Source organism: Carlito syrichta, unplaced genomic scaffold (genome assembly GCF_000164805.1).
Source record: "Carlito syrichta isolate Samal-C Ts95f unplaced genomic scaffold, Tarsius_syrichta-2.0.1 Scaffold314838, whole genome shotgun sequence".
Classification (NCBI taxonomy): domain Eukaryota; kingdom Metazoa; phylum Chordata; class Mammalia; order Primates; family Tarsiidae; genus Carlito; species Carlito syrichta.
Genome location: NW_007258934.1, coordinates 332,119 through 343,646, shown reverse-complemented (window position 1 = coordinate 343,646; position 11,528 = coordinate 332,119). Strand labels below are relative to the sequence as shown.

Sequence of the window (11,528 nt, the reverse complement as noted above, 5' to 3'; positions counted from 1 at the left end):
TTCTCCTGAAATACCATTACGAAAATGATACTGCTTTTAAAACTCAGTGGCGTCTCCTGTAGGTGGGAATGTAGATTAATACAGCCATTTCAGAAAGCAGTAGGGACATTCCTCAAAAAATTCAAAATGGGATTACCAAATGATCCAGCTATCCCGCTACTGGGTATATAGTCAAAAGAATTGAAATTGATGAGTTGAAGAGATGTCTGCAGTCCCATGCTCACCACAGCATTATTCACAATAGCCAAGGTATAGAAGCAGCCCAAGTGTCCATCAATGGATGAGTGGATAAGAAAAGCGTGGCATGTATTTGCGAGTGCTATACAGCCTGAAAAAAAAATTGTTGTCATTGGTGACAGCATGGATGGACCCAGAAAACATTATATTAAGTGAAGTAAACAAGGCAGAAAAAGACAAATACTGTGTGATCTCACTTGTATGTGCAATCTAAAAAAATAATCTCATGGAAACAGAGTCAAAAGTTGGTTACCACAGACTGGGAGAGGGTGGGGTTGGAGAATGGGGAAAGGGGAGATATTGATGAAAGGATACAAAGTTAGACTGGAAGGATAAATTTTAGTGATCTATTGAACTGCATCGTGATCATAGTTAATAATAATCCATTATATATTTGAAAATTGCTAAAAGAATAGATTTAACGTTTTCACCACACATACACACAAAACATGTTAGTAGAGGTGATGGATATGCTTGTCTTGATTTAATCTTTATAACATGTATGCATAGATCAAAATATCACACAGTACGCCATAAATATACACATTTTTTTGTCGATTAAAAAATAATTCTTTTTTTTTTTTTTTTTTGAGTTGGAATCTCACTCTGTCGCCCAGGCTGGAGTGCAGTGGCACACTCACGGCCACCCCAGCGTCGACCTCCTGGGCTTCGGTGATCTGTCTGCCTCAGCTTTCCGAGTAGCCGGAACGACAGGTGCGCGCTACCACGCCCAGCGAATTTTTTTATTTCCTGCAGAGGCGAGGTCTCGCCAAGTTGCCGGGCTGGTTTCGAACCTGCGGGCTCAGGCAATACACGCGCCTTGGCCTCCCAAAGTGCTGGTATTACAGGCTGAACCACCAAGCCCCGCCATAAATTTGTTTCAAAACATCAATAGCGTGGGTGGGCTCTGGGCCTGCGGGGGGCGCTGGCCTCTTGTGGAAGGGGCGCGAGGAATGGGCACGTGGGGTGGCAGAAATGGCTGCGGGGACTGGCCTGGACGCCAGTGGCACTGCGAGGGCCTACGGGCGCCAGAGGGGCCTCGGGGTAGCAGGTTATTTCGGGGAGAGGGGGACGCCTCACTACCCGACCCAAAGGCTGTGTGGGCACATCTGGGGTGCAGTGACCATGCCTGGCGCGTTTTAGAGGACAGGGAGCGCCTGCGTGGGGCCACCTGGAGCCCAGTGCTGCCTCTGTCGGGTCCCAGGGTGCCCCCGATGGCTGAGCTGTCCAGCGTGCCTGGCGCCTGCCGGCCTGGATACCCTGAGCGCCCAGGTTGCCCATGTGACGTCGCTGCCTTCTATGTTCTACGTGGGCCTGTTCCTGGTCAACGTGCTGATCCTGCGCAACGCCTTCCTCGTGGAATACATCGTCCTCCACGTGGTCCCGGTCCTCCTGCCCAAGTACAAGGATCCGCTGCTCCGGGACCTCGGCGTGCTCCCGGACCCCGGCCTCGACGATGCTGACTTGTAGCTCGACGTCTTCGATGGGTGCTCGGAGTAGGGAGGGTCTTGACTGCCGATCTCCTCTCCTCTCCTTGACCTGCAACCCTCGTCCTGGACCAGCTGCCCGGATCATACCCCGCGCGGTGGGGTGGGGATGCGTGTGGACAGGGATGGGACCCCAGGATGAGGCCCTCCCCCGCCTCCGAGGCCTGCCTGCTCCCTTCAAACGCTTGGTGACAACAGAGGGGTGCCTTCTGGACCCAGGAGTGTGGAAGAGAGATGGGGTCTGGGTGCCAAGGATGGGAAGGCATCTTTCCCCACAGAAGGGGGAAGACAACCTCCTCTACCTCAGCGACCCCCAGACAGCCTGGCTGTGGCTTCTGACTTTTTTCCAAGCGCGATGGATGTTGACAGGAACCATGGATGTTGACAGGAACCCAGTCAGTCGACCTCCCTGCACTTCATCTCCGACTGCAACAGAGTCCCCCACCTAACCTTCAAAGAGGACCCTTAAGGAGTTCACACACAAAGGTGACTCCCGGCTCCGTTTGGTGCCCTTGGGCCTTAAGCCGGCTTAGTTTAGCCCCGGGCTGGTTTTAGATGCAGTGACTGCTTCAGGGAGTGACTCAGAAGAAAAACAAGCTGAGGAAGCTGTGGAGGGCTGAGTTTTGACTTCTTCATTTCAAGGTGTTTGTTCTTCAGCAAGTTGACAAAACTGAGACCTTGTGCTGGGGAGTGCCATGTTGCTCTCCTGGCCCGACATACGTTTTGGAAAGCACGAGAGGTGTGAATATTTAATTTAAATAAACCTGTAAAATCAATACTTAGGAGGTTGACTTCTTTCAAATAAAAAAATACGCAACTCTCCCCCCACAAAAAAAAAATCAGTAGTGTTTTCGAATTCTCGACATACTCTATAATACAAAGACAAGGTTTCATATAGCTGCCTATGTAGCAGCACATCTAGATTGGGGGACAGAAATTTCTACAAGTAAGGAGCATTTTTAGTGCACTTTGAAGGTGCTGATGGTTAGAGATGAGGAAATGAGGTGCAGGCAGGAAAATTTGAGCTCAGTGGAGTAAAATCATAATAGCTCACGAGCTCCTACTATGAACGAAGTGCTGCAATATATTGCCTTTCTTAATCATCACCACACTATAAAATAAACTCATTCTTATTTGACCAATGAATAAGCAGAAACAAAGAGGGGTTAAGTTACTTGCCCCAACTTGCACAGCTATAAGTGATAAAGCCAGAGGAGTGAAGTGATGTGCCTATGTGGATTACTTGGGTAGGCTAGGATACGGAAACAAAAAGACTCCCAACACAAGTTGTGTTTTGTTCACATAGGCGTCTGGCGGGAGTTTATGTCAGGAAGTCAACTCATTTCCACATGGTCTTTCAGGAATCTCTGATGACAGTGGCCCTGGCATCTTTAAGATATGGCTCCCTATGTCACCCTGGGCACCAATGTTGCAGCCAGCCAGGGAAAAATAAGCATTAAGACCACATATGGAGATTGCTAAGACTAAGTCTGGAAGTGGCACACATTATTTTAGATCAAAATCTGTTAGTGAGAACTTAGTTATATAGTATACCTAAAGGGAAAAGGCATTTGATAGTTCAGCTGTATGCCCAAAGTGGAAATGGACTTTGGTGGCTACAAACACATTAAGACATCTCTCTCAAAAAGCTTAACTGCACCATTAGATAATAACCAATTAAACAGTAATTACAATGAAGTGTGATAAATAATATACACTGGAAGACTACATTGCAGTACAAGATTGCATGAAAAGACTTAACCCTAGTGAAGGACTTTCAGAAGGAACAATCTTTTAAAAATGTCCTTTTGCATTTATTTTATTGTGGTAAAATATACATAACAAAATTTACCATCTGATTTGTTCTTAAGTGTACAGTTCAGAAGTATGATGTATGTTCACATTGGTGTACAGCCATCACCACCATTCATCCACAGAATGCTTCATCTTGCCAAACTGAAACTCTGTACCCATTAAATACCAACTCCTCATTTCTCTCCCCTTGGTCCCTGGCAAAACCATTCTGCTTTTTGTCTCTAGCAATTTGACTACTGGAGGTATCTCATATAAGTAGAATCATGTGGTATTTGTTCTTTTGTACCTGGTTTATTTTATTTAGTTCAACGTTCTCACGGTTCATCCACGTTGTAGAATGTGTCACAATGTCCTTCTTTTTGAGACTGAGTAATATTCCATGTTATGTGTATTCCCTCATTTTGTTTATCCAGTTTATCTGTCAGTTGCTTGGGTTGCGTCCACTTTTTGGCTATTGTAAATAACACTGCTATGAACATGGGTGTGCAAAAGGACATGATCTTTTATTTGAGATGTTATAAATGAGTAAAACTTCTTCAAAATAAGGGTTGAAAAGTTTAGAGGGAAGAAAATTCTAGGTTGAGATCACTCTGTAAGCAAGGCTGAGAAAATGGAAATGCAGCTGCTGCAAATAAACACAAAATTCAGGAAATATCATTCATTGAAACCCTAGTGTTTCCATAGACATTGCAGTTGGCTGTGCAGATTGTGCCCTGCACAAATCTGGGGGGTGCCACTCAGTGCAATGCACAACCTGCATGTCCACACAATACAAAACCTTGAGCATTTGCCCCTCTGTGTAGTCTTCCCTCATTTTTCCACCCAAGGTGGTTACTTCTATTTCATGTCACTCCTGTACCTCTTTCATACAATTATTGCACTTTTCCTACTGTTAATTTCTTGTACTTTCCTAGGCTGTGACTACTCAAGCCCAAATGTATTTTTGTATCTCCCAGTGTCTGCGCACATATTCCATGTTCCAACCAGTACATATGGTTCCATACTCACAGTAGGTGCTTCATGAAGTTGGCTTTAGAAATCCCCCTTTCTCATATCCTTTCCTGGATCTTCTTGCTGGACCTCTCTCAAATAGCTCTTTGGCACTCATATCTCACCACTGCACGACTTCTCTCCTACACTGGTCTTATTCCTGAATTCAAGATATCTCATAGCTTCCCAGACAAATTAAAGTACTTGAATACGTATTAATGGCGGGGGAATAAAGTGCTATCTCCCAAGCAAAATATAGCACTTCCCAAATATAAAATATTTTTTCCTTGAGGCCTCAGAGAAAATTCAGTGCCTCACTGGCTAACCTAGGAGTAACTCCAGGTTGCAATAAAACCCTCCTCCGGACTTGAAATTGATGTAGAATTTCCTCAGTTCCCTAATTCTGTGACCTGGAAAAAAATTTGTAAGATTTCTACAAATTCCCAGGGACTAATTTCCTCATAGTTTACTCTGCCTCCAGGCTTCTGCGCCCCTATGTTCTCTTTCTGCAGTTTCCGGTGTGGACGCAGAATGTAAAACCTTAACACACCTTTGAATGTTCTCTACTACGCTAGGAAAATCCAATCACACAAAAAGCATTAGTGGGTGATGGGAAATTTGTTAAAATTTACTAGAGAAAGTAGAAAAGAAGGAGTTTACATTGCACATATTATATTGAATAACTTGGTAACCCATTCCTGCTCCCCAGAGTGCATTCTGAGCCAACCTATTAGGGAGGAACTCTCCTTTTCCTCCTCTTCCCCCTAATTAACAGCCTCATTGGCTCCACCTATATCTCCCAGGATTTTCTATCTTTACACGGTCATTCCACTCTCCAGATTGTTTGACTTTCATTATTCAGAGCAAGCCAACATTCTCTGGCATCTATTCCCAAACATCGATGAACAAACCCTAAAAATCTCCACCTGTAGAAATCCTTTTGAAATTTTAGAAAGCACATCTTCCTATTGTTCTTTCTTTTAGACCAGGCAAGGAGAAATAAATTCTCAGGAAATTTTTTGAAAAAATATTCTCTGTCTGCTTTAGTTACAACCCCTAATTACTACCTTTGAATGCTGATAGCCATTTTCCAAATATGAGATAACAAGCTTAAGGGAAAAAAGGGACAAAAATCCACCTAGGATGCTCAGTGGAGGAATGGAAAGAGCTGTGGTCCTTAGTGACATGATTAAACAACTGAATCATTGCCAGAGGATGCCATCTTCAGATTTCTTGTCATATGAAACTATGAAATATTCTTAGTTCATTCATTGCTTTTCTATTACTTGAAACTGCATCCTTGTCAATAATGTTGCTTCTGTTGTGCTGCAATTTTTACACTTGCTATCTTAAAACTTAATTTTTTAAATATCTCATAAAAATGTCATTCCATTGTTCCTTAATTTGTGCTGGAGAGAACACTTCTGAAAATCTGTAAGTATGAAAAGAAACTAGCTATAAGAAAATATTATGAAACAAGCCAAATAATCATTGTAACACAATATGCTGTTAATTTAGAAAAAAATCCTTTATAAAATACAGTTGACTCTTGAACAACATGGGATTAAACTGTGCAGGTCCACTTATATGTGGATATTTAAAAAGAAAGGTTCCGACAAGTGTGCCTGCCTCTCCTGCCTTCCATTCCATCTCCTCCGCCTCTTTTACCTCTGCCACCCCCAACACAGTAAAACTTTGCCTTCCTTCCTTCTCTTCAGCCTACTCAATGTGAACATGACAAGAATGGAGACTTTTGTGATGACCCAATACCACTTTATGGATAGTAAGTATATTTTCTTTCTTTCTTTCTTTCTTTCTTTCTTTCTTTCTTTCTTTCTTTCTTTCTTTCTTTCTTTCTCTCTTTCTCTCTTTCTCTCTTTCTCTCTCTCTCTCTCTCTTTATCTCTCTCTCTCTTTCTTTCTTTTGTAGGAGTCTCACTCTGTCACTCAGGCTGGAGGGCAGTGCCATGCTCCTGGCCACCGCAGCCTTGACCTGATGCGCTCAGGTGATCCTTCTGCCTCAGCCTTCCAAGTAGCTGGAACTGCAGGCACATGCCACCGCACCCAGCTAATTTTTTGATTTGTTATAAAGTTGTACAGGCTGTCACCAAGTTGTACAGGCTGGTCTCGAACCTGTGGGCTCAGGCAATCCTCTCACTTTGGCCTCCCAAAGTGCTGGGATTATAGGTGTGAGCCACCGCTCCCGGCCTACTAAATATACATTCTTACTTATAATTTTCTTCATAAAATTTCCTTGTCTCTAGATTACTTTATTCTAATAATACAGTATATAATACATATAACATGCAAATGTGTGTTAATTGACAGTTTATGTTGTTAATAAGTTAAATTTGGGGGGACTCAAAAGTTATATATGGATTTTCAACTTTGCTAGGGGTCAGTGCTCTTAACCCCTGCATTAAAGGTCAACTGTACTAAAAATATTGATGACAAAATAAAGAACAATCTTAAAGAAAAACTTTACTCAAATAGTTTTGAATTAATATTTGCCAAATACATATGTTATCACTTTATTTTCCTCCTATGGGATAAGTGGGTCTCAATTATATGAGTTTTAAATGTTAAAGATCTCAAAGAATGGAAGGGGCAGAGCAAGATAGCAGAGTAGGACACTTCAGCAATCATCTTCCCACAGAAACATCAATTGGGACAATTATACATGCATGAAAATACCTTCATAAGGGCTAAGGAAACTAGGTGAGAGATCACTGTATCTGATTGTGACACAACAATAAGAGAAGACACATGAAGAGTGTATAAAGGACAGTTTTACTTTAACTGCATCACCCCGCCCCCCAGACCTAAGCAGTACAGCACAAAGAGAAATACTGTTTGCTTGGGGAAAAGAGAGAGAAGTGAGCCTAGGACTTTGCCTTGGACCCCAGCACTGGGCCCACCACAGTAAAACCCAGCACTGAGAAGTCCCCCATGTTTCCACAATCTGGGACAGTACCTAATGATTGAATCTCTAGACCAGCCCTGGTGTTGGGCTGGACCACACAGGTCCAGTCTTCAGGTTTTCATGGCAGACTCAGTCTCTGACCTACACTCCTGCTGGGGTCTTCGGTAGTCCTGGGCTCCAGATAGCCCTCAGTGGTAAGCATCCCTCAGTGGACTCTGGTTTCTGGCATGACCCAGTGCCATGCTGGCCACATCTGCCCTGGACTTCTGGCTTACCTTGGTGTTTTGCCTGCCATAGCAAGCCCTGGGGTTCTGACTGTGCCATGTTTGCAGCATCTTTCCCAGACTTCTTGTATGCCCCAGTACCATGTCTACTGCAGGGATTTCAAGGAAAAGCAGACTATATAAGTACTTACTTCTTCAAATATATAGATATTGATGCACAACCACAAGGATCAGGAACAATCAGGGAAACATGATATCTCCAAATGGAAAAAATAAGGTGCTGATTCAAAGAAACAGAGATGTCTGGACTGCCTGAAAAATAATTCAAATAGCTATTTTAAGACAGGCCAGCAAACTTCAAGAAAATTAAAAAACAAAAAAAAGGAAATGAAGAATACAATAAAGTACCAGAATGGGAAATTTAATGGAGAGATTGAAATAATAGTATGAAAAGACAAACAGAAATCTTAGAGCTGAAAAATACTGTAAACAAAATAAAACATGTAATAGAGAGCATCAATAACACAATTGATCAAGCAGAAGAACTTGAAGGTAGGTTTTTTAAAAATATAAAAAGGAGAAAGGAGAAAAAATGAAAAGAAATAAAAGACTTGAGAGATTTATGAAACAACATCAAAAGAATGAATATTCAAATAATAAATGCTCAAGAAAGAGAAAACATATAAAGTACAGAAAACTTATTTAAAGCAAAAGTAGTAGAAACTCTTCCAAACCTGGAGAAAGATGTAAACATCCAAGTACAGAAAGGTCAGAGTCTCCAATTAGATTTAATTCAAATAAGGTTAGCTCAAGTAGCTTTATTTGCAATCAAAATTAAGTTGTTGTCAGCATAAAATAAACTGTTATAACTATAAAATGATTTTGTAAGTCTCATGGTAACTTCAAAGCAAAACCTTATAGTAGATACACAAAAATACAAAGTTAGAAATCAAAACATGCCACTAGAGAAAATTACTTAGCTACAAAGGAAGACAGTAATAGAAAAGAAACAAAGAATCTATAAAACTAGAAAATAATTATTAAAATGTCAGTAGTAAGCTTTTATCTATCAATAATTGCCTTGAAAGAGAAGGGATGAAAAAGATATTCTGGACTAAATGCACCACTGAAAAGACATAGAATAGCAAAATGGATAAAATATCATAAAGCAACAATATATTGTCTCCAAGGGACTCATCTCACCAGAAAGGACATTCACAGACTCAAAGTAAAAGGATGGGAAGCAAAATTTCAGGCAAATGGAACACAAAAGAAAGTTGGAGTTGCAATTTTAATCTCAGACAAAATACCCTTTAAGCCATCAAAAATTTAGAAAGATGAAGTAGGTCACTATATAATGATAAAAGGCTTAACCCATCAACAAAAAATATCCATCCTAAACATATATGCACCCAACAAAGGAGCACCAAAGTTCGTAAAGCAGCTTGTGTGGAAACTTAAAAAAAAGATTGACCCTAACACTATCGTAGCTGGGGACTTTAACACCCCATTCACAACCCTGGACAGATCATCAAGACAAAAAACCAGCAAGGAGATCCAGAGTCTCAATAAGACTCTACTCTTGAACAAATGAACCTAATTGATAGCTACAAAACACTCCACCCAATGACCACAGAATATACATTCTACTCATCACTGCATGGAACATATTCCAAGATCAACATCACTGGCCATAAATCAAACATAAGCAAATTTCATAAGACTGAAATTTTGCCATGCACCTTCTCAGACCACAGTGGAATAAAAATAAATATCAACACCAACAAAGTTCCTTCAAAACCCACAAAGAAATGGACACTAAACAGTAAGATGCTAAGCAACTCCTGGGTCAGTGATGAAATCAAAACAGAGATTAAAAGGTACCTGGAAACAAATGAAAATGAAGAAACATCTTACCCAAACCTCTGGGATGCCTTAAAAGCAATAGTAAGAGAGGAATTCATATCTTTACAAACACACATAAAGAAAATGGAAAAATCACAAGTTAACAGCCTAACAAGTCACCTAAGGAAACTGGGAATGCAAGACCACCAAAATCCTAACTTCAGCAGAAGAATTCAGATCACCAAAATAAAAGCCCAAATCCAGGACATTGAAGACAAAAAGATAATACAAAAAATAAACGAAACAAACAGCTGGTTCTTTGAAAGGATAAACAAGATAGATGGTCTCCTAGTCAAATTGACCAAGAAAAAGAGAGAAAAAGTCCAAATAAACTCAATCAGAAACAGAAAAGATGAAGTCACAACTGACCCAAAAGAAATACAAAAGATTATCAGAGATTACTATGTACAATCGTATGGAAACAAATTTGAAAACCTAAAGGAAATGGAGGACTTTCTGACATCACACAACGTCCCTAGGTTGAAACAAGAAGACACTGAGACACTAAATAGACCAATAACAATCAAGGAAATTGATTATGTCATAAGAAAACTACCAAAAAAAAGCCATGGACCAGATGGTTTTCCAGCGGAATTCTACAAAACATATAAGGAGGAAGTGATACCAATCCTATTGAAAGTAATCCAGGCAATTGAAAAAGATGGCACTCTCCTCAAATCATTTTATGAAGCTAACATCACATTGATACCCATGCCAGGTAAAGATCCAACAAAGAAAGAGAACTACAGGTCAATATCTTTGGTGAACATAGATGCTAAAATTCTCAAAAAGATCCTAGCAAACCAGATTCAACAACATATCTCAAAAATCATCCATCATGACCAAGTAGGATTCATCCCCAGGATGCAAGGCTGGTTCAACATTCATAAGACTATAAACGTAATTAAATACATCAACAAATGTAAAAACAAAAACCACATGATTATATCATTAGATGCAGAAAAAGCTTTTGATAAAATCCAGCACCACTTCTTGATAAAAGCCCTCAAACATCTAGGCATATGTGGAACATTCCTCAAAATAGTAAATGCCATCTACGAGAAACCCACAGCTAGCATACTCCTAAACAGACAGAAATTGGAACCATTTCCAATGAAAACTGGAAAGAGACAAGGATGCTCTCTCTCACCCCTCCTGTTCAACATAGTTTTGGAAGTCCTGGCTAGAGCAATCAGAGAAGAGAAGGCAATCAGGGTATCCAGATAGGAAAAGAAGAAGTAAAGTTATCTCTCTTTGCAGATGACATGATTATATACCTTGAAAACCCAAAAGAATCTGCCAAAAACCTCCTGGCACTGATAAAGGACTTTGGCAAAGTCTCAGGGTATAAAATAAATAAATCACAGTTCTATACACCAATAATAAACAAACAGAAACCCAAATAAAAAACACAATTCCATTTACAATAGCCACACAAAAAATGAAATACCTTGGCATCTTCCTAACCAGAGACATAAAAGACCTTTACAATGAAAACTATAAAACACTGCTCAAAGAAATCAAAGAAGACACAAATAAGTGGAAAAATATTCCATGCTCAGGGATTGGAAGAACCAACATTGTTAAGATGTCCGTTTTACCTAAAGCAATCTACATACTTAATGCAATATCCATCAAATTACCAGCAACATTCTTCTCAGGCCTATAAAAAACAATACAGGAATTCATATGGAAACATAAACAACTAAGAATAGCCCCAGCCGGGCTCGGTGGCTCAGCCTATAATCCCGCGCCTTTGGGAGGCTGAGGTGAGTGAATTGCCTGAGCCCGCGGGTTCGAGACCCGCCTGGGTAGCGAGACCTCATCTCTACAATAAATCAAAAAAATCAGCTGGGCGTGGTGGCGCATGCCTGTAATTCCGGCTACTCGGAAGGCTGAGGTGGAAGGATCGCCGGAGCCCAGCAGGCCGAGGCTGTGGTGGCCGGGA

General features: G+C 40.9%; 1 pseudogene; it reads left to right on the top strand.

Moving 5' to 3' along the window:
- The first annotated feature begins 1,849 nt into the window (after positions 1–1,849).
- LOC103274636 overlaps positions 1,850–11,528 on the top strand; it is a 12,864-nt pseudogene continuing 3,185 nt past the window's right edge.